The following is a 27,940-nucleotide window of genomic DNA, read 5'->3' as shown; positions in this document are numbered from 1 at the left end:
CATCGGCGAGGGTTGGCTATGTTTTGGGCTGCTTTGTTGAAAAATGAACATAGTGTCTTCAATCTAAGTAAAGACTATAAATGCATTGTGGAGCGAAATGTGCTGCCCAGTGTCAGAATGCTTGGTATGAGTCGCAGGTCATGGGTCCTCAAACAGGCTAAGTAATGCGTCTATGCTGCTGTGACGACACAGCTTCTAATCTTAATTAGCCAGACGTCTAGATTTGATAAGCCAAGAGAAATACACTATTTCGTTTGTGTTGACTTTTTTTTCTATGTTATAGATAATTCGTGATTCTAAAAGAGAGATCATTTTGTCAAAAACTGTAGCTGTAGCATTATTGTTTTCTCACTTTCATAGAGATACAGCAACAATTATCATGACATCCAAAAAGATGTGTTGATTTAGGTGAATAATAGCAACTCTTACACTTCAAGAATTTTTTTTTTATGACAAACATCATTTTACAGTATGCATTCAATAAGTAAAATCTTGTTTCACACATCTCATAGTAAAGAATACTGATATTTTGGCCTCACAACACTGTCTCCATCTTTAGTACATCTTGACCGTGCAGTACAGTCATGGCCAAAAGTTTTGAGAATGACATCAAAATTATATTTTCACATGATCGGCTGGCCTCTGGTTTTTATTAGTGTTTGTCTGATGTTTATATCACATATAGAAATATAATTGCAATCATATTATGAGTACCAATAGGTTATATTGACAGTTAGAATGAGTTAATGCAGCAAGTCAATATTTGCAGTGTTGCCCCTTCTTCTTCAAGACCTCTGTAATTCTCCCTGGCATGCTCTCAATAAACTTTTGGACCAAATCCTGACTGATAGCAGTCCATTCTTGCATAATCAATGCTTGCATTTTGCCAGAATTTGTTGGTTTTTGTTTGTCCACCCGTCTCTTGATGATTGACCACAAGTTCTCAATGGGATTAAGATCTGGGGAGTTTCCAGGCCATGGACCCAAAATCTATGTTTTGTTCCATGAGCCATTTAGTTATCACCTTTGCTTTATGGCAAGGTGCTCCATCATGCTGGAAAAGGCATTGTTGGGCGCCAAACTGCTCTTGGACGGTTGGGAGAAGTTGCTCTTGGAGGACATTCTGGTACCATTCTTTATTCATGGCTGTGTTTTTAGGCAAGACTGTGAGTGAGCCGATTCCCTTGGCTGAGAAGCAACCCCACACATGAATGGTTTCAGGATGCTTTACAGTTGGCATGAGACAAGACTGGTGGTAGCGCTCACCTCTTCTTCTCCGAATAAGCTGTTTTCCAGATGTCCCAAACAATCGAAAAGGGGATTCATCAGAGAAAATGACTTTGCCCCAGTCCTCAGCAGCCCACTCCCTGTACCTTTTGCAGAATATCAGTCGATCCCTGATGTTTTTTCTGGAGAGAAGTGGCTTCTTTGCTGCCCTCCTTGAAACCAGCCCTTGCTCAAAGAGTCTCCGCCTCACAGTGCGTGCAGAAGCACTCACACCAGCCTGCTGCCATTCCTGAGCAAGCTCGGCACTGCTGGTAGTCCGATCCCGCAGCTGAAACAGTTTTAAGATACGGTCCTGGCGCTTCCTGGTCTTTTTTGGGCGCCCTGGAGCCTTTTTGACAACAATGGAAGCTCTCTCCTTGAAGTTCTTGATGATGCGATAGATTGTTGACTGAGGTGCAATCTTTGTAGCTGCGATACTCTTCCCTGTTAGGCCATTTTTGTGCAGTGCAATGATGGCTGCACGTGTTTCTTTAGAGATAACCATGGTTAACTGAAGAGAAACAATGATACCAAGAACCAGCTTCCTTTTAAAGTGTCCAGTGATGTCATTCTTACTTAATCATGATTGATTGATCGCCAGCCCTGTCCTCATCAACACCCACACCTGTGTTAATGGATCAATCACTAAAACGATGTTAGCTGCTCCTTTTAAGGCAGGACTGCAATGATGTTGAAATGTGTTTTGAGGGTTAAAGTTCATTTTCTGGGCAAATATTGACTTTGCAAGTACAGTAATTGCTGTTAAGCTGATCACTCTTTGACATTCAGGAGTATATGCAAATTGCCATTACAAAAAATGAAGCAGTAAACTTTGGAAAAATTACTATTTGTCTCATTCTCAATACTTTTGGCCACGACTGTAGATAAAACATGGCTCAGTGGTTAGCTCTGCCTTATAGCACTTGGATAATGTTGAAAGCTGATGAAGGGCAACACAGATAGAGTATGTATGTTTCCCTCACCGAATAATGTATTTGAACTTGAGTGTCCCTCTTTAAAATGAACAGAAGTAACTTATTGTTACTATAGTAACAAATATACACAATACACTTTACAAGAAAGAAGGAAATGGACCCACGTTTCCATGGTGAAGTGTCAGCAAGTGAAGAAAAGTAATTAATTATAGTTGCCTTAGTAATACATCTTGAAAATGGAATACCCAAGGTAGTAGGATATTGTTTCTATCGTAACACATGCAGAGCATACTGCAAAAAACATGCAGTACCAAATCTGCTTGTAATATTTCATTTAATTAACATACTCCCTAAAACATCTAATTATAGCAATCCAAAATAATACAGTGGGTACGGAAAGTATTCAGACCCCTTTCAATTTTTCACTCTTTATTTCATTGCAGCCATTTGGTAAATTCTAAAAAGTTAATTTTTTTATCATTAAAGTACACTCTGAACCCCATCTTGACTGAAAAAAGCAGAAATGTCGAAATTTTTGCAAATTTATTAAAAAAGAAAAACTGAAATCTCACATGTTCATAAGTATTAAGACCCTTTGCTCAGACACTCATATTTAAGTCACATGCTGTCCATTTCCTTGTGATCCTCCTTAAGATGGTCCATACCCACTGTACATATATGATGTTTTCATCTTATAAAATGACATAATGAACTATTACAAAAATAGGCAAACATAAATGGTTAAAGCAAATAAGTAGTAAGTAACTGTACAGCACTCTCATATTGGAAAACAGTATAGACTAAGATTAGTGCTGAGCGAGCACTAAAATGCTCGGGTGCTCGAAGCTTGGGTCGAGCACATTGGAATACTTGGGTGCTCGACCCGAGCAATGAGCCTAATATAAATCTATGGGAGCATTTTTTCTGGCGGTCCCCCGCTGTAGTCTGCAGAAGGTCAAAAATTGCCCAAATCAATGGGAACAGTGCTCAATTAAACGTCAGGCAGGCAGAATATATAGGCAGACAGGCAGGCAGGGTATATAGGAGGGTGCATGAAAAACATAGCAGGGCACTTGGAACACACTAGTGCCTTCCGATTTTCATGCACCCGTCTCTTTAAAAAAGCCGGCCGGAAATTCATCAGTGGTATACACCGTACCTGACAATTTAGAGCAGAAAGAATAGAGCATCACACATAGATTAGATAGATAGAAACATGTCAGTCACATATATAATAAGTACAGTGACAGTGTTGGTTACTGTACTTGTTATTTAGTGTTAAAATAAAGGATTTATTTAAAAAAATAATAGTGCTTTGTCTCTTTAAAAAAGCCGGCTGGCAATTCCTCAGCGGCATACATCAGAACCCGACAATTTAGAAAAGAAAGAATAGACCATCACACATGTGCTGCGATCCAGCCTGTCATGTCAATGTAGCAGAGCTGAAGCCATCCTGGGAACCATGGAAAGGTAAGGATGAGGTTGGTTTATTATTTTACTTTTAATGCAGGAGATCGTTGGCTTCAGCTGGAATGGGCGTGACGGTAAGTAGAGATTAATTTAGGACATTAAAGAATTGTGTCTTTATTTCAATTAAAGGACTTTATTCTGGGTGTTTGTGTTTTTTTTTAACTTTCACTATGGGGTTAGCAATGGGGGTGTCTTATAGACGCCTCTCCATTACTAACCTGGGCTTGATGTCAGCTGGCATTATAAGCTGACATCAACCCCAACCCTATTACCCCACTGCCACCACTACAGGGCAGTGGGAAGAGCAAGGCTAAGTGCCAGAATTAGCACATCCTATTGATGCGCCATTTCTGGGGTGGCTGACGGCTGGTGTTTCTAACCTGGGAGGGGGGCAATACTCAAGGCACCTCTCCTGGGCTATTAATATCAGCCCCCAGCTGTCTGCCTAGCCTTTGCTAGCTAATAAAATAGGGGGGACGACACGTCTTTTTTTTTTGTGTCCCCCATTTTAATAGCTAGTAAAGGCTAAGTATTCAGCTGGGGGCTGATATTAGTAGCCTGGGAAGCTCCGTGGGTATTACCCCCTTCCCAGGCTTCAAACATCTGCCCCAGACGTCTGTTTAACCTCCGCTAGAGACTAAAATTACGGGGAACCCCACGCCAATTTTTTTTTTAATAAATCCTTTATTTTAACACTAAATGACAAGTACAGTAACCAACACTGTCACTCTTCTTATTATATATGTGACTGACATGTTTCTATCTATCTAATCTATGTGTGATGCTCTATTCTTTCTGTTCTAAATTGTCGGGTACCGATGTAAGCCGCTGATGAATTGCCGACCGGCTTTTTTAAAGAGATGGGTGCACTATTACTTTTTTTTTTAATAAATCCTTTATTTTAACACTAAATAACAAGTACAGTAACCAACACTGTCACTGTACTTACTATATATGTGACTGACTTGTTTCTATCTATCTAATCTATGTGTGATGCTCTATTCTTTATATTCTAAATTGTCGGGTACCGGTGTATGCCGCTGATGAATTGCCGGTTTTTCATGTTTCACTGTGATCACTGTTCCCATCGATTTGGGCAATCACTGTAATGCCGCAACCACCATGGCTGTGACATTACAGTGAGTGGCAGACAATCCCTGCATGGTTTGTGCTGTAAATAATGCCAAACATGCAGGAAGGGGACCCGAGCTCCCGCCCGAGTATCTCGAAAGTACTCGGCGAGCTATGAGCATCTCGAGTACTGAGATGCTCGGGCGAGTACCGAGCAGTGGCGAGCATGCTCGCTCATCACTAACTAAGATAAGTGTCATAGTACAAGAATTACATTAAATAGTCCAAACTAGTAAAAAAGAACAAAACACAAGACCAAAAGGTGTAAATATACCCAAAATGTTGACAAATGTTCTGAGCCCAGCAGTCTAACGAAAGAGCAATAACGTGTAGTTGTTATACATATCCTGGATAATATGTTTAGATGGTTCCAACATCCTGCATGTGTTCCAGAACTGCTGTTGATATCTTGGTGTAAGCTAAAAACATAATATGACATTTAACTAGAGAGTCACGAGAGACATTTACCAGACTGCATGTGAATGAAAAGAAGTTAAGCAGAGAGTACATGGCGAGGGAGAAATGATAGCTGTGTTGCATGTACTATGGATTGTGGAGAATGGCATTTATAGGAGATTTAAGATGACATCACTTCTGTGGGGCACGTTGCAGAAGTAAAGGGGCAAGTGGATGCAAAACAGCAAAATGTCATTGGAATAATATAGTGTCATAGAACATGCATAAAGGGCTTTTCAATGAAAAAATAAAAGAGAGAACGAAAAGTATGAAAAAGAAAGAGAGAAGAGAGAGAAAAGAAATAAATAGGAAAAAGTAAAAAAAAAGAGAGACAAGAGAGAGAGATCAAAAAAAGAAGAAATGAGAGAAAAAAAAGAGAGAAGTAAAGAGAGAAAAATAATGAAAATAAGAAATGAGAACTGCAGCTCCGGCCATATGTTTTTAAGGTAAGAATGAAATTCGATAATTGTGTCCTTTAGGTCCCCCTCATATACAAAAATATGACATAAATATAGTGACACAAAAGGATACAGCAAGTTGCAAGTTTCACACAGTCCAAAGCCCTACAAGTTGTTAAGGAGAATCAAATCACTCAAATAAGTAAAAAAAATTTGATTTTGTCATTTGTTAAATGATAAAATGATCCAACATCACATGTCTGTGATTGGCATTAGTATGTGTAGCTTTGCTTTTGGTATCTTGTGTGAACGCTTTCTACAGTAATAATTGCATTTAAATGTTCCAGTAATTGTTGATTAGTCTTTCACATTGGCATGATGGAATTTTAACACATTCCTCTCTTTAAAACAGCTGCAACTTTGTGGTGGGTTTTCTCTCTTGAACTACTCACTTCAGGTCCTTCCACAACATTTCTATCAGGATGGTTAAAGAATTATATTTTGGAATGGCCAAGTTAGAGTCCTGACTAGTGATGAGCGAACCCAAACTTAAAAGTTCAGGGTTTGTACGGGAGAGTTAGTGCCTGGCACTAAAAGCCGAACACGGACTTCTCCCGGAAGTCTGTTGCAAAGTTTGGAGTTCTGGGGGAAGTCTGTTGCAGAGAGAAATAGAGAAAAACAATTTTCAGATCCAATTTTTGGGTCTCCATTGTTTTAAATGAGGTTCTGGTTCAAGTTCGTGTACAGTTTTGGTACCCAAACCGATCTTTGGACTAAAGTTCGGGCTGGGTACCAGAATCCGATCTTCCATGTTTTATTTTTAACTTTTAGTAATATGATGTAGTTTTGTGTCAAATTAAGTAGACATATGGAAAATTATGAAGGGTTCACTAAATTTCAGCATCACTATATGTACAGTTATTCAGGGATAAAGTGGCCAAATGTTTTCAGATTGACACAAATTTAGTTTTTCACAAAGTTTGCTGCTTCAGTGTTTTTAGATCTTTGAGTCAGATGTATCTATGGTTATTGAAGTACAATTACAAGCATTTCCAAAAGTGCCTCCCATTGAGACAGACGCTCTAGTTTACAAGGCCAACATAGATGGGCTTGGCTGCACCCTGACAAATAATTCTTGTAGAGGGCGCTAGTCACACACATGTAGACAATGTTCATTACATGTGTGTGACCAGGGAACTATACAAACCTTGTTTGTTTGCAATTTCAATACTATGCTATCACCCCCCATGAATTGGTAGGTTGTGAGTGGTTGTCCCATCAGTTTTTGCACCTATGTTGCCTCTACCTTTATTAACAGGGACTTGCTGCATGCTATTAGTGCATGATTTTCTGTGATCTAGGCAGGTAAATACAATTGCCTTTTCTGGGCAATCTTACAAGCAGCAATGTCCTTGTCTGTAAAGCCCTTTTATTGCAAAAAGTGATGACTCACATGTTTCCTTGTGGTTCCATTGTTAACAGAAGAGGACAATGACTTCAAATACCAGCCCCCTTTTAAATCAACCAGTCTGATCTTAAGCCCCCGTCATACTAAGCGAGATCGCTAGCGAGATCGCTGCTGAGTCACAAGTTTTGTGACGCAACAGCGACCTCAGTAGGGATCTCGCTATGTTTGACACTTAGCAGCGACCAGGCCCCTGCTGTGAGATCACTGGTCGTGTCGGAATGGTCTGGACATTTCTTTGATAGTTGAGGCCCCGCTGGGTAGCATGCATCGGTGTGTTTGACACCTTACCAACGACCTTGTTGATGACTCAGACACAGAAACACATAGGCGTGCATCGTTATACAGATCGCTACGGGTCGCCGCATCGTTGCTGCGTCGTTGGGATGATCTGACTGTTTGACATCTCACCAGCGACCACATAGCGACGCAGCAACGATCCGTGACAGGTCGTATCGTTGTTGGGATCGCTGTAGCGTCGCTTAGTGTGACGGGGCATTTTCTCCTGAGCAAACAAGATCACTGAAATTATGTAAGCAGGTCCTTTTGTGTCAGGGATGAGATTAAGTGGTAATGGGGTTTTATAATCACGTTAATTTTCAGGGAAATGTTTGATTTTGTAATCTTTTTAAATTCATCTGATCACTATTCATGACAATCTACATTTAATCTGAAATGCCACTTTAAAAACTGAAGTTGCATACTTTGTGAAACCAAAAATTTCTTTCAGTCTCAAATGTTTGGCCACAACTGTATGTCTATGTACCAGTAGAATATGCTTCTAAAGAAAAATAATTTTACATGCTACAGATTGTGAAATCCCAGGAAAAAAATTACACAACTTGTAAAGCAAATAATTGCTTAAATATTTATGAAGGTATTTACTGGGCACAGATAGATGTCTTTGATAGGCTCTAAACCAGCTGCACATTTGTTGTGTCTCCCTTTGCTTTACATATGACATACATTCATGTGACGTTAAGACACTACTGTACATTTAAATAGGAAAAAGGAAGAATACTTAGCGCATAAATTGGACAATTCATTTATACCCAGCAGTCGCGATAAGGCAATTCTCCTTACTGGAAACTATCCCAATGTGAATCCTCTCCTAGGCTGAAACCTACATTTATATCGGTATATAGGATCCTGCTGTGATTAAAACCACCAGAGGCTGATGGGTGGAGTGCTCTGTCAGAGAGCCAATATATAAATGTCAAAAGACTGATTGTAACTTCCAAACAGAAAACAGGTAAGTACAGGTGCATATTAAGAGTAGCCATCTCCATATATAACTAACAAATAAAGTTGCACTCTGTAGCGCTATAGCACGAAAACATGAAATATATGAAATTTGAATTGCATTACTGCTCTAGAAAATAGGAAAAAATAAGAAAACTTAGGGCATAAATTGGCCAATTCATGTATACTCTGCAGCCGAAAAAAGGCATTTATCTTTGCTTAGTACTTATTGTCATGCAAGGTGTGGGAAAGACTTCGTACAGCACAAAGGGAAGAGGGAAAGGGAGCCAAGACTCTATGGAAAGGGGGGAAGTGGAGACCTCCTAGGTTGTTCTAGCGTCATCCTGTCACCCCTAACGTCCCTGTATTAGCTCTTAACCAATCGCCGCACGCGTACCTTGCCCTGTCTTTCCCTGGCGTTTGAATTAAACTAGGGAAGGAAGGAGATAAGCACTAGTCAATCTCCACTAAAAACTATAGACAAGGAAGAACAAACAGGGGAAAAGTGCTTAGCTTTCGATGACTCCAGACGAATGCACAAACACGTCCTCAAGCTCCAGAGAGGAAAAGGTACTGCTCTTGCTAAGCCTACACAAGGAATAATGAATATCGCCGGCACCTCCCTCTAGAACACACTAGGTATTTATACACCCAGGCAAGTGAGTTAATTAGCCAGAGGGAGGTAGCCGCTGGGTCCTAGAGACAGCCTCTAAGAAGATGTCTGTAATGCCAAACGTAGAGATCTCCTGCAACCAACTGCAAGGCAACTGTGTGTCACTTCTGACACACCCGTGACAGTACCCCCCCTCTACGAGTGGCCTCCGGACACTCAGGACCGAGTTTCTCAGGATAAGAGGTGTGGAATGAGCGAACCTATCTGGGAGAGTTCACCTCTGACGCTGAAACCCACATCCTCTCCTCTGGACCATAGCCTTTCGAGTGCACCAAGTATTGTAGAGAACGACGTTGGCGACGAGAATCTACAATCCTCGAAATCTGGAAATCCAGATTACCATCAACCATTACTGGGGGTGGTGGTAAAGGTGAGGGCTCAAAAGGTTCCACATACCTTTTGAGTAAGGACCTATGGAACACGTAGTGGACCTTAAAGGCCTGAGGAATCTCAAGTTGAAACGCTGCGAGTTAATGACGGCGGTTATTTTATAGGGACCAACCTAGGTCCCAGCTTCCAAGAAGGAACTTTCAATCTTATATTCCTGGTAGACAACCACACAAAGTCATTCACATTCAAGTCCATACCTGGCAAGCGTTTTCTGTCAGCCATACATTTATACCTGTCTCCCATGATCTTTAAATTAGTTAGAACACCCTGCCATACAGAGGAGACCGACGAAGCAAACCGTTCCTCCTCAGGAACACCTGAAACTTCTCCCCCACTAAAGGTACTAAACTGTGAGTGATAACCATATGCACCAAAGAGCGGTGACCTGCAAGTGGATTCTTGATGATGATTATTAATGGCAAATTCTGCCAGCGGTAGGTAGGATGCCCAATCCTGATTTTCGGAAATGAAACGCCTGAGGTAGGTCTCAAAATTCTGATTAACACGCTCGGTCTGTCCATTCAACTGAGGGTGGAAGGCAGAGAAAAAGGATAGCTTCACCCCTAGTCGAGCTCAGAATGCCTTCCAGAACTTGGAAACAAACTGGGTCTTCCGATCTGACACCACATTGGAGGGAACCCCATGAATCTTCACAATCTCATTTATGAAAACCTGAGCAAGTGTCTTGGCATTTGGAAGTGCAGGTAATGCCATAAAGTGAACTATTTTGTTGAACCTATCTACAACCACCAAAACCACTGTTTTGCCTGCAGAAACCGGTAGGTCAGTAATAAAATCCATGGACAAATGTGTCCATGGCCTACTAGGTATAGGTAGCAGAAGAAGAGTACCAGATGGATGGGTATGCAAAACCTTAGAATGCACGCAAATACAACAAGCAGATACATGTTCAATCACATCCCGATGCAACCCCAGCCACCAAATCGACGAGAGAGGAGGTTCGCGGTTGCCTTACCACCTGGATGCCCAGAAAGCACAGAGTTATGATGTTACTTAATTATTTTGTGGCACAGATTAAATGGTACATATTACCTTCCAGAAGGGCAGGAGGCTCCCCTTGAGCCTCCAACACCTGACCCTCCAGTTCAGGATACAGCGGCAAAATGACTATCTCTTTCTGTAATATCGGGGCAGGGTTCTCATGGTCACCACCACCAGGGAAGCTCTGGGACAAAGCATCAGCCTTGACAATTTTGACCCCTAGATGAAAAGAGACAACAAAATTGAACCTAGTAAAAAACAGGGACCATCTGGCTTGCCTAGGGTTGAGATGTTTAGCTGACTGGAGGTATGACAGGTTCTTATGGTCAGTAATATCAGTAATAGGATGTACAGCACCGTTCAACCCATGTTGTCATTCTTCGAATGCCAATTTGATCGCCAAAAGCTCCCTATTACCCACGTCATAATTTCTCTCAGCCTAAGACAATTTTTTTAGAAAAGAAGGCGCACGGACACCATTTACCAGGGGACGGACCCTAAGACAACACAGCCCCAACCCCGACATCCAATGCATCAACCTCCACAAACGGGAAATATCGGGTTGACTGAGTAAAGGTGCAGTGGCAAAATGATTCTTTAAGGAAGAAAAAGCATCTGACCATTTGGAAAAATCAGACCCCTTCTTAGTCATGTCAGTAAGGGGTTTCACAATAACAGAGTAATTTTGGATGAATTTCTGGTAAAAATGAGTAAAGCCGCGAAAACGTTGTAGAGCCTTCAGGTTCTCGGGACGTTCCCAATCAAGGACTGCACGGATCTTCTCCAGATCCTTCCGAAATTCTGAAGATGACAACAAGTACCCTAAAAACTGCAGCTCCTGAAAACACATTTTTCCAGTTTGGGATAAAGTTTGTTATCCCTTAATATCTGGAGCACCTGCTTAACATGCCCCCAATCTGTCTACTCAGGTGAGTAATCCAAAATATCATCCAGATAGACCACCACAAAGCTCCCCACCAAATGATTGAAAATATCATTTATGAAATGCTGGAACACCGCAGGTGAATTGGTCAAACCAAAAGGCATGAGCAGACTCTCAAAATGTCCTTCCGGTGTATTGAACGCTGTTTTCCATTCATCCTCCTCTCTGATTCTAACCATATTGTAGGCTCCCATTGAATCCAACTCAGAGAATACCTTAGCTCCTACAACCTGGCTGAACAAATAAGGAATCAGAGGAAGAGGGTATGGACCACAGATGGTAATTTGATTTAATTCCTTGAAAACTAAACAGGGACGTAGACCGAAATCTTTTTTCTTCACAAAGAAGAACCCTGCCGCCAAGGGCGAAGATGAGGATCTGATATGTCCCTGATTCAGACTTTCCAGAATGAAATCCTTCATGGGTTATTTCTCTGGGCCAGAAAGGTTATACAGTCTGGACTTCGGTAGTTTAGCTCCGGGGGTCAGGTTAATAGGACAGTCATAAGCACAATGAGGAGGAAAATCCTGACACCACCTCTCAGAAAAAACATCCTCAAAACCAGACAGAAAAGCAGGTAATATTTCTGTAGAGACAATAGCAAGGGAAATATTTAAACAGTTCTCATGGCAGTAATCTCCCCATTCAATAATCTCCCCGGTTTGCCAATCCACCAACGGATTATGTTTAACAAGCTAAGAAATACCCAAAACAATAGGTGTGGGAAGATTGTCCAAGACATAGCTAGAAATTATTTCACAATGAACTGACCGAACCCACAGTTTTACATTATGTACAATCTGAGTAAATGCTTTCTGTGCAGGTGGTGCCGAGTCGATGGCAAAGATGGAAATAGATTCAGCTAAAGCACAGCAAGCAAGACCATGAGTTTTCACAAACTCAGCATCAACCATGCTGACTCCGGCTCCACTGTCAACAAACACATCAAGTTTCTCGGTTTTGCTCTCTAGCACCACCTCTGCTGACAGGACAAAGCGGGAACTGCAGGTTGGTAACAAATGAACCCCTTGTTTATCCAACTCTAGACTACCAATAGTTAATCAAGTATCCTTTTGTTTAGGAATTGAAGGACAGGTCCCAACAAAATGTCCCTTTTTCCCACAAAAAAAACATACGCCTTTATTCCTGTAAATCTCCCGGGAGATGTATGATGTAGAGACACACCCTCACTGCAAGGGTTCCTTCACCTCCCCCAGTACTGGTTCACCTCCAGACCGCTTCCCGCAGCAGAGGTGCACAACCCTGACAAGAAGGCCCTGGAGAAGGTGGTCTCACTCGTCTGTCCCTAAGGCATCTATCAAGACGTATGGCCAACAATATGGCAGCTTCCAAGGACTGAGGGGTTTCATATACTGCCAAGGCATCTTTCAACCTTTCAGTATGCCCCTCACAAAATTGACTTCCAAGGGCTGAGTCATTCCATTTGGAATCCGTTGCCCATCTACGGAATTCTGAACTGTACGTCTCCATTGACCGATTCCCCACTGAAGGCGATGTAGCCTAGAGTCAGCCAAGACAACTCGGTTAGGGTCATCATAGATTAGGGCCAGAGCACCGAAATACCCCTCCACAGACTGGAGACAAACCGAGTCCTGTGGTAAGGAAAATGTCCACGACTGAGGATCTCCCTGCAATAGCGAGATCACAATACCCCAACCCGTTGCTCCTCATTTCCGGAGGAGTAAGGACGAAGTTTAAAATATAATTTTCATGCCTCCTTAAATACAAAAAACTTGTCCCCACCTCCTGAAAACCTGTCTGGGAGGGCAACCTTGAGTTTAGGCTGGACAGGCCTACCTGCAGAGACCCCCAAATTGGTGACCTGTAACTGCTGATTCTGCTGCTGAACTTCACAGTGGAGGCCATTCACCTCCAGAGACAGACGGCGGAACTACTCTCCAAGATCCACAACTGAACCCATACCAAGGGAGAAAGGAGAAAAAAAAGGTCAACACCAAAAAACACAGAGAAAAAAAACCAAAACAACAAAGTGTCTTTTTCTTTTTTTTCCTTTTCAAAATGTGCTTGGCCACCGATAATGTCACGCAAGGTGTGGGAAAGACTTAGTACAACACAAGGGGAAGAGGGAAAGGGAGCCCAGACTCTAGGAAAAGGGGGGAAAGTGGAGACCTCCTAGGTTGATCTAGCGTTACCCTCTCTCCCCTAACATCCCTGTATTGGCTCTTAACCAATCGTTGCACGTGTACCTCGCCCTGTTTTTCCCTGGCGTTTAGCTCAAGCTAGGGAAGGGAGGAGATGAGCACTAGTTGATCTCCACTAAACACTATAGACAACAAGGAAGGACAAACCGGAGAAAAGTGCATAGATTTAGATGACCCCAGACAAATGCACAAACACGTCCTCAAGCTCCAGAGAGGAAAAGGTACTGCTCTTGCTAAGCCTACACAAGATGAGAGAAGCCTGTAATTGACTTCAAATCCTGAAAATCACATTGTTTGATTTGGAATGAATTTTTTTCAAAATTTGGTGCAAAATAAGTATTTCGTTGATTACAAACAAGCAATATTTCTGGCCCTCACAGAACTGTAACTTCTTCTTTAAGGGGCTCCTCTGTCCTCCACTCATTACCTGTAGTACTGGCACCTGTTTGAACTGGCACCTGTTTGAACTTTGAAAGACACCTGTCCGCAACCTCAAACAGTCACACTCCAAACTCCACAATGTTGAAGAAGACCACTTAAACAACAGAATATAACTCCAAGTAAATCAAACTTCTGTGAAATCAAACTGTCCACTTAGAAAGCAACACTGATTGACAATTAATTTCACATGCTGTTGCGCAAATGAAATAGACAATAGATGTAAATTATTGGCAATTATCAAGAGACACTCAGTAAAGGAGTGGTTCTGCAGGTGGAGACCACAGACCACATCTCAGTACCAATGCTTTCTGGCTGATGTTTTAGTCACTTTTAAATGTTGGTTGTGCTTTCACACTCGTGGTAGCATAAGAAGGACTCTACAATGCGAGCTGTGGCAAGAAGGTTTGCTGTGTCTGTCAGCGTAGTGTCCAGAGGCTGGAGGCGCTACTGGGAGACAGGCCAGTACACCAGGAGACTTGGAGGGGGCCGTAGGAAAGCAACTACTCAGCAGCAGGACCGCTACCTCAGACTTTGTGCAAGGAGGAACAGGAGGAGCACTGCCGGAGCCCTGCAAAATGACCTGCAGAAGGTCACAAATGTGCATGTGTCTGCACAAACGGTTAGAAACCGACTCCATGAGGGTGGTATGAGGGCCCGACGTCCACAGATGGGGGTTGTGCTCACAGCCCAACACCATGCAGGACGCTTGGCATTTGCCACAGAACACCAGGATTGGCAAAGTCGCCTGTGGCACCCTGTGCTCTTCACAGATGAAAGCAGGTTCACACTGAGCACATTTGACAGACGTGACAGAGTCTGGAGACGCCGTGGAGAGCGATCTGCTGCCTGCAATATCCTTCAGCATGTCCGGTTTCGCAGTGGGTCAGTAATGGTGTGAGGTGACATTTCTTTGGAGGGCCGCACAGCCCTCCATGTGCTCGCCAGAGGTAGCCTGACTGTCATTAGGTACCGAGATGAAATCCTCAGAACCCTTGTGAGACTATATGCTGGTGCGGTTGGCCCTGGGTTTCTCCTAATGCAGGACAATGCCAGACCTCATGTGGCAGGAGTGTTTCAGCAGTTCCTGCAAGATGAAGATATTGAAGCTATGGACTGGCCCGCCCGCTCCCCAGACCTGAATCCAATTGAGCACATCTGGGACATCATGTTTCGCTCCATCCACCAATGTCACGTTGCACCATAGACTGTCCAGGAGTTGGCGGATGCTTTAGTTCAGGTCTGGGAGGAGATCCCACAGGAGACCATCCACAACCTCATCAGGAGCATGCCCAGGCATTGTAGGGAGGTCATACAGGCACGTGGAGGCCACACACAATACTGAGCCTCATTTTGACTTGTTTTAAGGACATTACATCAAAGTTGGATCAGCCTGCAGTGTGTTTTTCCACTTTAATTTTGGGGGTGACTCCAAATCCAGGCCTCCATTTTTTAATAAATTTTATTTCCATTGATGATTTTTGTGTGATTTTGTTGTCAGCACATTGAACTTTGTACAGAACAAAGTATTCAATGAGAATATTTCATTCATTCAGATCTAGGATGTGTTATTTGAGTGTTCCCTTTATTTTTTTGAGCAGTGTATATTAATATATGTATTTATATATATTAATATATGTATATATATGTATATATATCACAGCAATGATTAAATTATGAACATCTCACAAAAGTAAAATAAAATCACAAACTTATTGTTTACCGTACACTGCCTGCACCTCATAAGTTCTTTCCCAATGTGCATTCGGCTTTAAGATCATTTACAATGCCTGCAATACATCAACAGACATCTTTCATCTGTCTTAGCATAGCAGATTTATAAAGCCCAGTTTATGGTCTTTGCTCAATCTCAGTGATTGTGCTTTGGAAAAATTATGAGCTTGTTGTTGACTTATCCAATAATTCTTATATAGTGCTTTCAAAAATTGTAACATGTTTGGGATTTGAAATGCTAAGCTTCTTGTGCTGAAAGTGTAATGAAAAAGTTTACTCTCTCTCTCTTTTCTCCTCTGGAAGCATAAAAAAGAAAGATGTAAGCTATTAAATGAAAAAAAAAAGAAGCAAAGCTAGTGTGTGGCTGGGACTTGATAAAATAATAGGAAACATAAAAAATGGCAACATGTATGATGCACACTAATTGAAACACAATAAATGTATACACGTTGATATAAAATACAATATTGTTTCCTCATAGAAATAACTAACCAGTAAGTGTATTGGCACAAATATTTGAAGCATATTTTTCACTAATGAGAGTTAAGCTAAAAATCTTTTGCTAGATAAATATGTTTTGTAATGTTTGCCAAATAAAATTAAAACCATATTCTCTAATTTTATTTTTAACACACAAGATAGGATAATTTTACACTTGCTTAGAAATTTTCGATGAAGTCTAAGTTTTCTACATGTGCTGAAAACTGACACATTTTCTACCAATTATGTTTACCAGTCTCCAGGACAACTCTCAGGTGAGATCTATCCTGGGTCTCCTTGCTCTGCCAGCTGAAAACAGATGTCACTAAGCATGCCTCTTGTTCCCATTGGCCACAGTGATGCGATTCAGCAGTAGAAGCACGCTCCCCCTTTTTTTCATTGAACCCACTGGTGTATTTTTTGCTCTTGTTGGTGGAGCTGCAATTTAGACACGCACCTTCCCTTTATCCGTTGCACTGCGCTTGAGGCCTAGAGCGCCTGTTTGAACCAGCGGTGGCCACCGCATTCAGCGCCTAACTGCCTGAAGAAGACAAATCTGGTAAGTCTCTGTCACCTTAATTAGGAGCTCATTCCTTTATTACTGTCAAGTCATCCTTTTAAGGCATTTATTTTTCCTTTTTTTTCTTTACAAATGTGTTTCATTCAATTGGATTATAGGGTATGTTTGTTTGATACACATAAGATTGGATGTATATGATGTCTAAATACAATTCTCTACATCAATATTTAATGAAATCTGAACCAATGACTATACTGAACTATGTTCAGTATACATTTATGTTAAAGGGGTTTTCGCATGAACAAAAGTTTGCTTTAATCAATGGCTGTGTCTGACCGTACAGGAACACGGTCTGATCATACCACAGCTCCTGGGCAGGGAAGGAAGCAAAATAGTATACAGACATTTTAGCGGGGAAATGCAGGTGATTCTTTCTTTGAAGTAAAACATTGTTTAAAAATAGGCAGTGAAATTTTTTACCTCACAAAATCAGCTGTAATCCCATGCAGTAATGTCTGTATTGTCTTTGCTTCCTCCACTGCCCAGGAGATGTGGTATGATCAGTCCATGTTCTGTACACTGTCAGACACAGCCATTGCACAGGGGAATATTAGAAGATTATCTCAGCACAGAAACATTTTATTTAAGCACATCCAATTGTGAAACTTATTTTTATTCCAAGATCTATTGATTAAAACCAACTTTCATTTGTGGGAAAACCCCTTTAATGTTTGTATTCTGTGAATTATTTTGTCTCGCTATACAGTGCACTGAGGAAGGTCTAATATAGACTGAAATGTTTGTGAACCTTTTTGTTGGATTGCAAATTAAATCATTAGAATTTATTTTCATAAATTTTGAGTGCAAAGTCTTTTACCTATCAAGCCAGATACTTGGCATCTCTTCTTGGATGCTAGTTGACCCAAAAAAGTAACAGTTCTTCATCGCTGCAAAATGTCTGGTTGTTCTATACATCCCAATAGGTTTCAATGGAGCTTCTTGCTCCACCGCCACTTCTTTCATATTCCTCACTGCAGGCAAGAGATTGTGAGGGCACCAATGATCAGATATGTATCTCCTTTCCTGAGAATAGCTGGTAAATGTGCTTATTTATACACTCTATTTTTGTGATATGTGATGCACAAAATTTAACATTCTCTTATTTTCTCCTTAGCAATATAATCCAAGTTAGCTCTTGGTGAGTAATTAGTTTTATTATAGTTTTAAAAGGATTATTGATCATCTCTTTCTTCAGCCTCGATCTGACATCTTCTGCATGTTGGGAAAGACAGCTGTGAAGGCAACTGTCCAAAGCTGGCATGTATTGTAGACATGTCCTATTCTAATTTAAGAAATATGCAGTATATTCACGAAATGTCCAAATGTGGCACAGCATTGAAGATGGAATTGGTGGGAGGAGAAAGGTGGAGTGCCCCATCAATATCTCACCATAAATGGGACTGTGTGTCTCTATGTATTTCAATGTTATTTTTATGCCTTGAAAAATGTAACAATTTTTAACTTTTCTATGTTTTCAACAATAAAAAAACTTTCTTGAGATATACCCGATGCATTGGATAATTCTCCTGCTATCCCTGAGACATAATGGAATAGAAGACTGCAGTAAATCCTGATATCAATATGAAGGAAAGGGTCAATAACAATATTTATTATTTCATAAGCAAATCTTTGAGTTTTCCATACAAGCGCAATCTTGCAACAATATATCAGTTTTAAACTTGATCTTTTGTCTATATATTAGAAATCTTTTTTTTTTAGAAGTGTTGCATAGTTCTTCAGTCCTCTGCCAGAGGCAATTGTCTGACATGCAGCAAGTATCATGTACTGCATGTGTCATGTTCCAAAGTGGTTATCAACCACAACTGTCCCTTCTGGCATATAGCAGCATCTTTCTACGCCTGATGTCAGAGAGAGGTGCTACATAACTCTTTTAAATTGTTTAAAACACATTCAATTTTTTTTACCATTTTTTAAATATTTTTCTGACAGGTTCTGAACTTCTGTCTACATCAAAATCAGTAAAATAAAAAGTGGACCTGCATCTTCCATTTGTATGATTTAATTCAATGTCACATAAAAAAACACAATGAATTATCTTTACAATTGCCAGTAGGTAGTTTCTTTGTTGACAAATTACCTGGATAAAAGTGTTTCAAAAATGATGTTCTAGTCAGAAACAGCTCTTCTATTATTTCCTAATTTTTATTAAATGTTGCTCACAACACTGTCTGTCATAATAATCAGTAAGTTGGGGTAAAATAGTTGATACGATTAAAAAAAGTCCAATTTGACACCCAAAAGTATTGATTTGTGGTTGGCAAAAACCAAAATGAGGCAATATTCCTTTATCTTAGAGTTAAAAATTTATTCCCAACAGCAAAAGCGGAAATCAGAATATATCTCTGGATGAATGGCCTATTCACAGATAACTATAATTAGAACACAGGTTTTTTTTTACAGTATATTTTTCAAGAAATGGTATTCTTCAACTTGTTTGGTTAATCAACAATCCATCACCCAGAGATGTGGCAGACATTTCCATAGTCTTACTGCTGTTATAGTAAGGTGTCCTGTCTGTCATGATGGTGTAACCTTTATTCCTTTAGATATTGTGGGAATCCATTTGTCATGGATCTGTGACTATGTCATTAGATCTATGTACTGTCTTGTCATATACAGTGGAAATAAAAAGTTTACACCTGTAAAAAATCACACTGAGACATTTGACATCCTGCTCTGCAGTGTGTGCACTGAGCACTGACTGTTCAGTTTCTTAGTACCGCCCCGATGACTAGAAGCAAGCGACTGCATATAACTTCATTTTCTGCCTGAAACTGCACTTATATTTAGACGCCTCAAATATTTAAAGTTACCTGCAGACTATCACTATGGCTGTAGATGAATGCACTGTTTTCTTCTCTTTTGCTGACAGTTTCCCTTTAAATAGCTGTAATTTTATAAACCTGACATGGTTTAAAGTATTTGTATAGTTAGTTTCTAATTAAAGATCTCTTTTTTATGTTATGTTTTAGTTTATGTTTTCCTATGTTATGCATGGACTATTTGGGGTATTATCCTACCTACCTGATTCAGATCAATTAATCCAAGAACATTATATCAAAAAGGCTAGGGTCCCACAATCAGTATTTGGTCAGCATTTTACATCAGTATTTGTAAGCCAAATCAGGAGTTGAACAAACAGAAGAAAAGTGTAATAAAAACATGTTAACCAATTCTGCATTTCTGACCTACTCTTGGTTTTGGCTAACAACCCGCATACTTAAAACATTAGGCTGGTTCTAAATGACAAATTGTTTTAGCTATATATGGACAGTGTCTGTGCATTATCAATATATGAATAAACCAATAAATGAGAACAATGTGCAGGAAAAATAAAAAAAAACTGGTTGTTGCATATATACAAGAATGATAAGTGATTACTGTAAACTGCAATATGAATAGAAACCTAATAAAATAATTGACCTCCACCAAGTAAAAGGCAAAATAGTAAGTTTATTATATTATGCAGTTAAATATTAATTGGTCCACATGATAAAAGATAATGAAAAACAAAGCCACAATCTATGAATAACAAACAACATTGCAGGAATATTATAGGAGAATGAAATCATTAAACCATAATCAAGATGTCATAAATAAAGTATTAGATGATATTATAAAATCTTGTCAGAGTAAAATATATATATCCAGCATTAATAAATAAACATACATACGTACAGAAAAAATATATAAAGTGCATTTGCATTATGCCTATTGCCTCCCTTTATTCACCTGTGATATTATGTGGGTCTGTATTTGGGTTGCTGTGGCAGATGATAGCATCCTGAAGGTCTCTTTGACTGCCATAGTATTATTTATATGACACCAGTCATTTTACAATACATTGCAATACTGAAGTATTGCAGTGAATTGTACAGGTGTTCAAGAGATTGCAGGTTCAAGTTCCTAAAGGGAACTTGTAATAAGTGCAAAAACCTTTGTAAATATAGATGGGCGAACCCAAACAATAAAGTTAGGGGTCTGTACCAAACACCTAGTGCTTGGGCATAGACCCCAAACACGGACTTCCTCAGGGTGTTTCCTCTTATGTGTGTGACAGTGTGGGAAACACCGGCAGCTCTGATCGACGGTAAGATCATTACTGCCGGTCAGAGTGCTGCGGGCTTACCCTGTCAGATGAAATCATGAGCCAGCAGCCGTAACTGGCATTAAAAAGCTTACCACTGGTCACAGGTGTTGGTTGATGAGAAAGTACTACTTCCCTCAGCCTATGCCTGCTGTCGCTAATAACAGCAAGAGCAGGACCTGCTGATGGGAGTAGTTATAAGGCGGCACCTGTGCTCCAAGTGAAGAAAAAAAAAGTTAAAATTAATAAATAAATATTGAAATAAAAATTAAAAAGACAGTTACAGTCGGGAAAAAAGTGTTTAGTCAGCCACCAATTGTGCAAGCTCTCCCACTTAAAAAGATGAGAGAGACAAAATGAGAAAACAAATCCTGAAAATCACATTGTCTGAGTTTTTTCAAATTTTGGTGGAAAATAAGTATTTGGTCAATTACAAACAAGCAAGATTTCTGGCTCTCACAGACCTGTAACTTTTAGTGATGAGCGAGCATGTTCACTACTGCTCGGTGCTCGCCCAAGCATCTCACTGCTCGACATGCTCGGCATTCGCCGAGTATTTCCGGGGTTGCTCGGCGGCAGCTCGGGTCTCTTCCCTGCATGTTTAGCGCTCTTTACAGAGCCAATGAACATGCAGGATTGCCTGCCACTCACTGTAATGCTGCAGCCATGTTAATTGTGGCATCAGGTCTATATCAGACCTGGCGCCTCCATGCTCGTCACAGTCACTCCGGAATCAGACAGTGTAGGGAAAGGTGCTGCTAAGCTAGGGAGAGATTTGCTTGTTCCTAGTAAGTGTAGGTGTACCAAACTATATTAGAGACACATATCCATCTCAACAAACAGTCCTTCTGAGGACTAATCCATCTGCAGAGATATCAGGCAGGCAGTGTATATAGGCAGGCAGGGTATATAGCAGACTGCAGTGCACATAGCACAAGAGACTCCATTCCAGTTTTGTCTGCTGCTGCTGCTGTTAGATATTTCTGGAAATAGGCCCAGGTCTCAGGGGCCAGGAATAATTTTTTTTTGGGATCTTAATCCTCATTATTTGCTTAAAAAGCAATCCAGAGATCACAGTTTTTCTGTGCCATTGCCACTGCAGAATACAGCTAGGTGCTTTCCATATTACAACGCTAAAAATCCAGCTATTTAAAACTGTGGTTTGTCCATCACAAGAATCACATATAATTGCGCTGAAAATACTGCCACTTCTGGCCTCCATTAAAAATTTGTTTCAGTGAGTCAGTGAAGCAATTTACACCAGATTGCTGTTCAAAACAATTCCCTACAGGCCAGGTATTTAAAACTGTGTTTAATCCGCCACATGGATCACATATACGTTTTCAGAAAATACTACCATTTCTGGCCTCCATTAAAAATTTGTTTCAGTGTGCCAGTGAAGCAATTGACACCAGATTGCTGTTCAAAAAAGCTATCTACAGGAAAGGTACTTAAAACTGTGTTTTCTCCGTCACATGGATCACATGTACCTTTTCAAAAAAATACTGCCATTTCTGGCCTCCATTAAAAATTTGTTTCAGTGTGCCAGTGAAGCAGTTGACACCAGATTGCGTTTCAAAATAGTTAACTACTAGCCAGGTATTTAGAACTGAGTTTTCTCTATCACACGGATCACATATACGTTTTTAGAAAATGCTGCCATTTTTGGCCTCCATTAAAAATTTGTTTCAGTGTGTCAGTGAAGCAATTTATATCAGATTGGTGTTCAAAATAGTTACCTACAGGCCAGGTATTTAAAACTGTGTTTTCTCTGTCACACGGATCACATATACCTTTTCAGAAAATACTGCCATTTATGGCCTTCATTAAATATTTTGTTTCAGTGTGCCAGTGAAGCAATTGACACCAGATTGCTGTTCAAAATAGTTACCTACAGGCCAGGTATGTAAAACTGTGTTTTCTCCATCACATGGATCACATATGCGTTTTTAGAAAATACTGCCATTTCTGGTCTCCATTAAAAACTTGTTTCAGTGACTCAGTGATGCAATTGATACCAGATTGCTGATCAAAATAGTTTCCTACAGGCCAGGTATTTAAAAATGTGTTTTCTCCGTCACACGGATCACATATACCTTTTCAGAAAATACTGCCATTTCTGGCCTCCATTAAAAATTTGTTTCAGTGTGCCAGTGAAGCATTTTAAACCAGATTGCTGTTCAAAATAGTTAATTTCAGGCCAGGTATTTAAAACTGTGTTTTCTTCGTTACATGGATCATATACACATTTTAAGAAAATACTGCCATTTCTGGCTTCCATTAAAAATTTGTTTCAGTGTGTCAGTGAAGCAATTGACACCAGATTGCTGTTAAAAATAGTTACCTACAGGCCAGGTATTTAAAACTGTGTTTTCTCCATCACATGGATCACATATGCGTTTTCAGAAAATACTGCCATTTCTGGTCTCCATTAAAAATTTGTTTCAGTGTGTCAGTGAAGCAATTGACACCAGATTGCTGTTCAAAATAGTTACCTACAGGCCAGGTATTTATAACTGTGTTTTCTCAGTCACACAGATCACATATACCTTTTCAGAAAAGACTGCCATTTCTGGCCTGCATTAAAAATTTGTTTCAGTGTGCCTGTAAAGCAATTTAAACCAGATTGCTGTTCAAAACAATTCCCTACAGGCCAGGTATTTAAAACTGTGTTTAATCTGCCACATGGATCACATATACGTTTTCAGAAAATACTACCATTTCTGGCCTCCATTAAAAATTTGTTTCAGTGTGCCAGTGAAGCAATTGACACCAGATTGCTGTTCAAAAAAGCTATCTACAGGAAAGGTACATAAAACTGTGTTTTCTCCGTCACATGGATCACATATAACTTTTCAAAAAAATACTGCCATTTCTGGTCTCCATTAAAAATTTGTTTCAGTGTGCCAGTGAAGCAATTGACACCAGATTGCGTTTCAAAATAGTTAACTACTAGCCAGGTATTTAAAACTGAGTTTTCTCTATCACACGGATCACATATACGTTTTTAGAAAATGCTGCCATTTCTGGCCTCCATTAAAAATTTGTTTCAGTGTGTCAGTGAAGCAATTTATATCAGATTGGTGTTCAAAATAGTTACCTACAGGCCAGGTATTTAAAACTGTGTTTTCTCTGTCACACGGATCACATATACCTTTTCAGAAAATACTGTCATTTATGGCCTTCATTACATATTTTGTTTCAGTGCGCCAGTGAAGCAATTGACACCAGATTGCTGTTCAAAATAGTTACCTACAGGCCAGGTATGTAAAACTGTGTTTTCTCCATCACATGGATCACATATGCGTTTTCAGAAAATACTGCCATTTCTGGTCTCCATTAAAAACTTTTCAGTGAAGCAATTCACACCAGATTGCTGATCAAAATAGTTTCCTACAGGCCAGGTATTTAAAAATGTGTTTTCTCCGTCACAAGGATCACATATACCTTTTCAGAAAATACTGCCGTTTCTGGCCTCCATTAAAAATTTGTTTCAGTGTGCCAGTGAAGCATTTTAAACCAGATTGCTGTTCAAAACAGTTAATTTCAGGCCAGGTATTTAAAACTGTGTTTTCTTCGTGACATGGATCATATATACATTTTAAGAAAATACTGCCATTTCTGGCTTCCATTAAAAATTTGTTTCAGTGTGTCAGTGAAGCAATTGACACCAGATTGCTGTTCAAAATAGTTACCTACAGGCCAGGTATTTAAAAATGTGTTTTCTCCGTCACACGGATCACATATGCGTTTTCAGAAAATTCTGCCATTTCTGGTCTCCATTAAAAATTTGTTTCAGTGTGTCAGTGAAGCAATTTACATTAGATCGCTGTTCAAAATAGTTACCTACAGGCCAGGTATATAAAACTGTGTTTTCTCTGTCACACGGATCACATATACGTTTTCAGAAAATACTACCATTTCTGGCCTCCATTAAAAATTTGTTTCAGTGTGTCAGTGAAGAAATTTGCATCAGATTGCTGTTCAAAATAGTTACCTACAGGCCAGGTATTTAAAACTTTGTTTTTTCCATCACACAGATCACATATACCTTTTCAGAAAAAATTGCCATTTCTGTAGTCAGAGGCCGAGGCTGTGGGCAAGCTCAAATTGTGCTACAACAAACACCCATATCTTCTCGCTCGACCTTCCAGTCCTAATTAATAGGGGACTGCAGAACACCACTATTGAACACAGAGCAGTGTGAAAAGGTTATTGGTTGGATAGCAGATAATGCTTCCAGTCACTTAGCCACCACCATCTTGTCTTCCACACGGTAAAGTCTCAGTAGCTGTGAGTCTGGACCGCATATTCCTCACCCTGAACCTCCTTCCTCCCACAAAGCTGAGTGCCCAGAGACAACCGATCCCACACTTGCACACTCCGAAGAGCTGTTCACTTTCCCATTCATAGATTATGGCCCCTCACCTGGTCCACTTGAAGCGGGACAAGAGGAGATCACATGTAGCAATGCCAAAATATTTGAGCAGCCACGGTCACACGAAGGTGACTCTGGGAAAGTGTCACAAGAGGTGGATAATGATGAGACACAATTACCAGATAGTCAGGAGGAGGACCAGAGTGCGGAAGAGGATGACGCGGTGGTGGATGATATAGTAACTGACGCAACCTGGCAGGAGTACACACAAAGCGAGGACAGCAGCACACAGGGGGAGGGAGGCTGAGCACCCCAACAGGCAGGAAGAAGCAGTGTGGTGGCCGCAGACAGAAGGCAGGCAACCATTCCCTGTAACACCAACACGAAGGAAGTTGCCAGTACAACTGTTAGGTCTTCCTGAGTCTGGTTGTTTTTTAAAGACTCTGCCGATAACCCCAAAAAGGCCATTTGCACCACCTGCCAGGCCAGCATCAGCAGGGGTGGCAAAATGACCAGCCTGACCACCACCAGCATGAACAGGCACAAGGCAGCAAAGCACCCGACTTTGTGGGCCGAACCCCAGGGTCCAGGAACAGTGTCTGTGGGTTGCACCATTGCTTCTTCCGCTGTTGTGCATGCAAGCCAATCCCCTGTCCATGGTGCATGTGAAGATGCCTCCTGCCCTTCACCGGTCACTGCACACTCTCAGGTAGCAGCATCAGGAAGCACATACACATCCTTGTCCCAGCGCAGCGTTCAGGTGTCCATATCCCAGTCCTTGGAAGGCAAGCGCAAATACGCAGCCAACGCCCCACAGGCCACACTACTAAATTCCCACATTTCAAGACTGCATGCACTCGAAATGTTGCCTTTTAGCTTCATGCAGACAGAAACATTCCGCAACCTGATGGCGGTGACCGTCCCTCGGTACTCGGTCCCCAGCCGCCACTATTTCTCCCGGTGAGCCATCCCCGCATTACACAAGCTCGTGCCCCAAAACATTAGCCGTGCCCTCAACAACACAACTACCAGGAAGGTCCACCTAACCACGAACATGTGGACAAGTGCTTGTGGGCAGGGACGGTACATCTCGCTGACGGCACACTGGGTTAACATGGTGGAAGCCGGGACCCAGTCGGACCTTGGGACGGAAGATGTCATCCCAACGCCAAGGATTGCGGGCCCTAGGTCAATCAAGGTTGCCCTCACTGTCTTCTGCTCCTGCACCTCATCCTCCTCAGCCTCCTTCTCTTCTTCAGCCTCCATCTCCGAAATGACCAAATCAGTCACAAGCTGGAAGCACTGCAGCACTGCCTCGGCCAAGTGGAAACAGGCTGTGCTGATGCTAATATGCTTAGGTGACAAACCGCACAATGCTGAAGAGTTGTGGACAGCTAAGAAAGAACAGGAAGATCTGTGGCTCGCAGTGCTGAACCTACAGCCAGGCATGGTCGTGTGTGACAATAGCCGGAACCTGGTGGCGGCTCTGAGGCGAGCTCACACACATACCATGCCTGTCCCATGTGCTTAACCTTGTGGTTTCTCAAATCTAACCCGGAGCTGCCAGATCTGCCTTTTAAAGTACACCGCCTGTGTGTCCATTTCCGAAAGTCACCTACAGCTTCCGCCGCCCTTGCCGCATTTCAGCAGCGTTTGCAGCTTCCGGCTCACAGACTGGTATGTGGTGTCCCCACGCATTGGAACTCTACACTGCAGATGTTGAGAAAGATTTTTCAGTAGAAGAGGGCAGTTGTTGAGTACCAGCATCAACAAGGCCGTCGGTATTCAGTTCAAGCTCCACACATAACACATCAGGAGTGGACATGGATGTCAGACATATGTACCTTCCTCCAAAACTTTGAGGACTTCACCAAGATGGTGAGCGGTGATGACGCCATAATTAGCGTCACCATCCCGCTTCTCTGTCTTCTGAAACGCTCTCTGCTCACAATCAAAGAGGATGCATTGCAGGCAGAGAACGATGAGATGGAGCAAGGAACCATACAGGCTGATTACACAGAGCCCAGCCTCATTTCATCCCAATGTTGATTGGGTGACAATAAGGAAGAGGAGGAGGAAGAACAAGAGCTAGTTTCATGCGCTATAGATGGTACTACCTGCACAACTGTCATACCATCATACCGTATATGAGTTTCACTTTTTGTATTGAAGAACTGAGATAAATAAATTTTATGATGATATTCTAATTTACTGAGATGCACCTGTATATATATACAGTTATATGAAAAAGTTTGGGCACCCCTATTAATCTTAAGCTTAATGTTTTCTTAAAATTGGTGTTTTTGCAACAGCTACTTCAGTTTGATATATGTAATAACTGTTGGACACAGTAATGTTTCTGCCTTGAAATGAGGTTTATTGTACTAACAGAAAATGTGCAATCTGCATTCAAACAAAATTTGACAAGTGCATAAGAATGGGCACCTCACCAGAAAAGTGACATTAATATTTAGTAGATCCCCCTTTTCCAAAAATAACAGCCTCTAGTCGCTTCCTGTAGCTTTTAATGAGTTTCTGGATCCTTGATGAAGGTATTTTTGACCATTCCTCTTTACAAAACATTTCCAGTTCAGTTAAGTTTGATGGTCGCCGAGCATGTACAACCCTCTTCAAATGATCCCACAGATGTTCAATGATATTCAGGTCA

The sequence above is a fragment of the Phyllobates terribilis genome, unplaced genomic scaffold, assembly GCF_046119375.1.
Source record: "Phyllobates terribilis strain yellow unplaced genomic scaffold, ASM4611937v1 Scaffold_1__5_contigs__length_1240528914, whole genome shotgun sequence".
NCBI lineage: Eukaryota > Metazoa > Chordata > Amphibia > Anura > Dendrobatidae > Phyllobates > Phyllobates terribilis.
The sequence above is the reverse complement of the archived record's forward strand: the minus strand, read 5'-3'. Positions refer to the sequence as shown.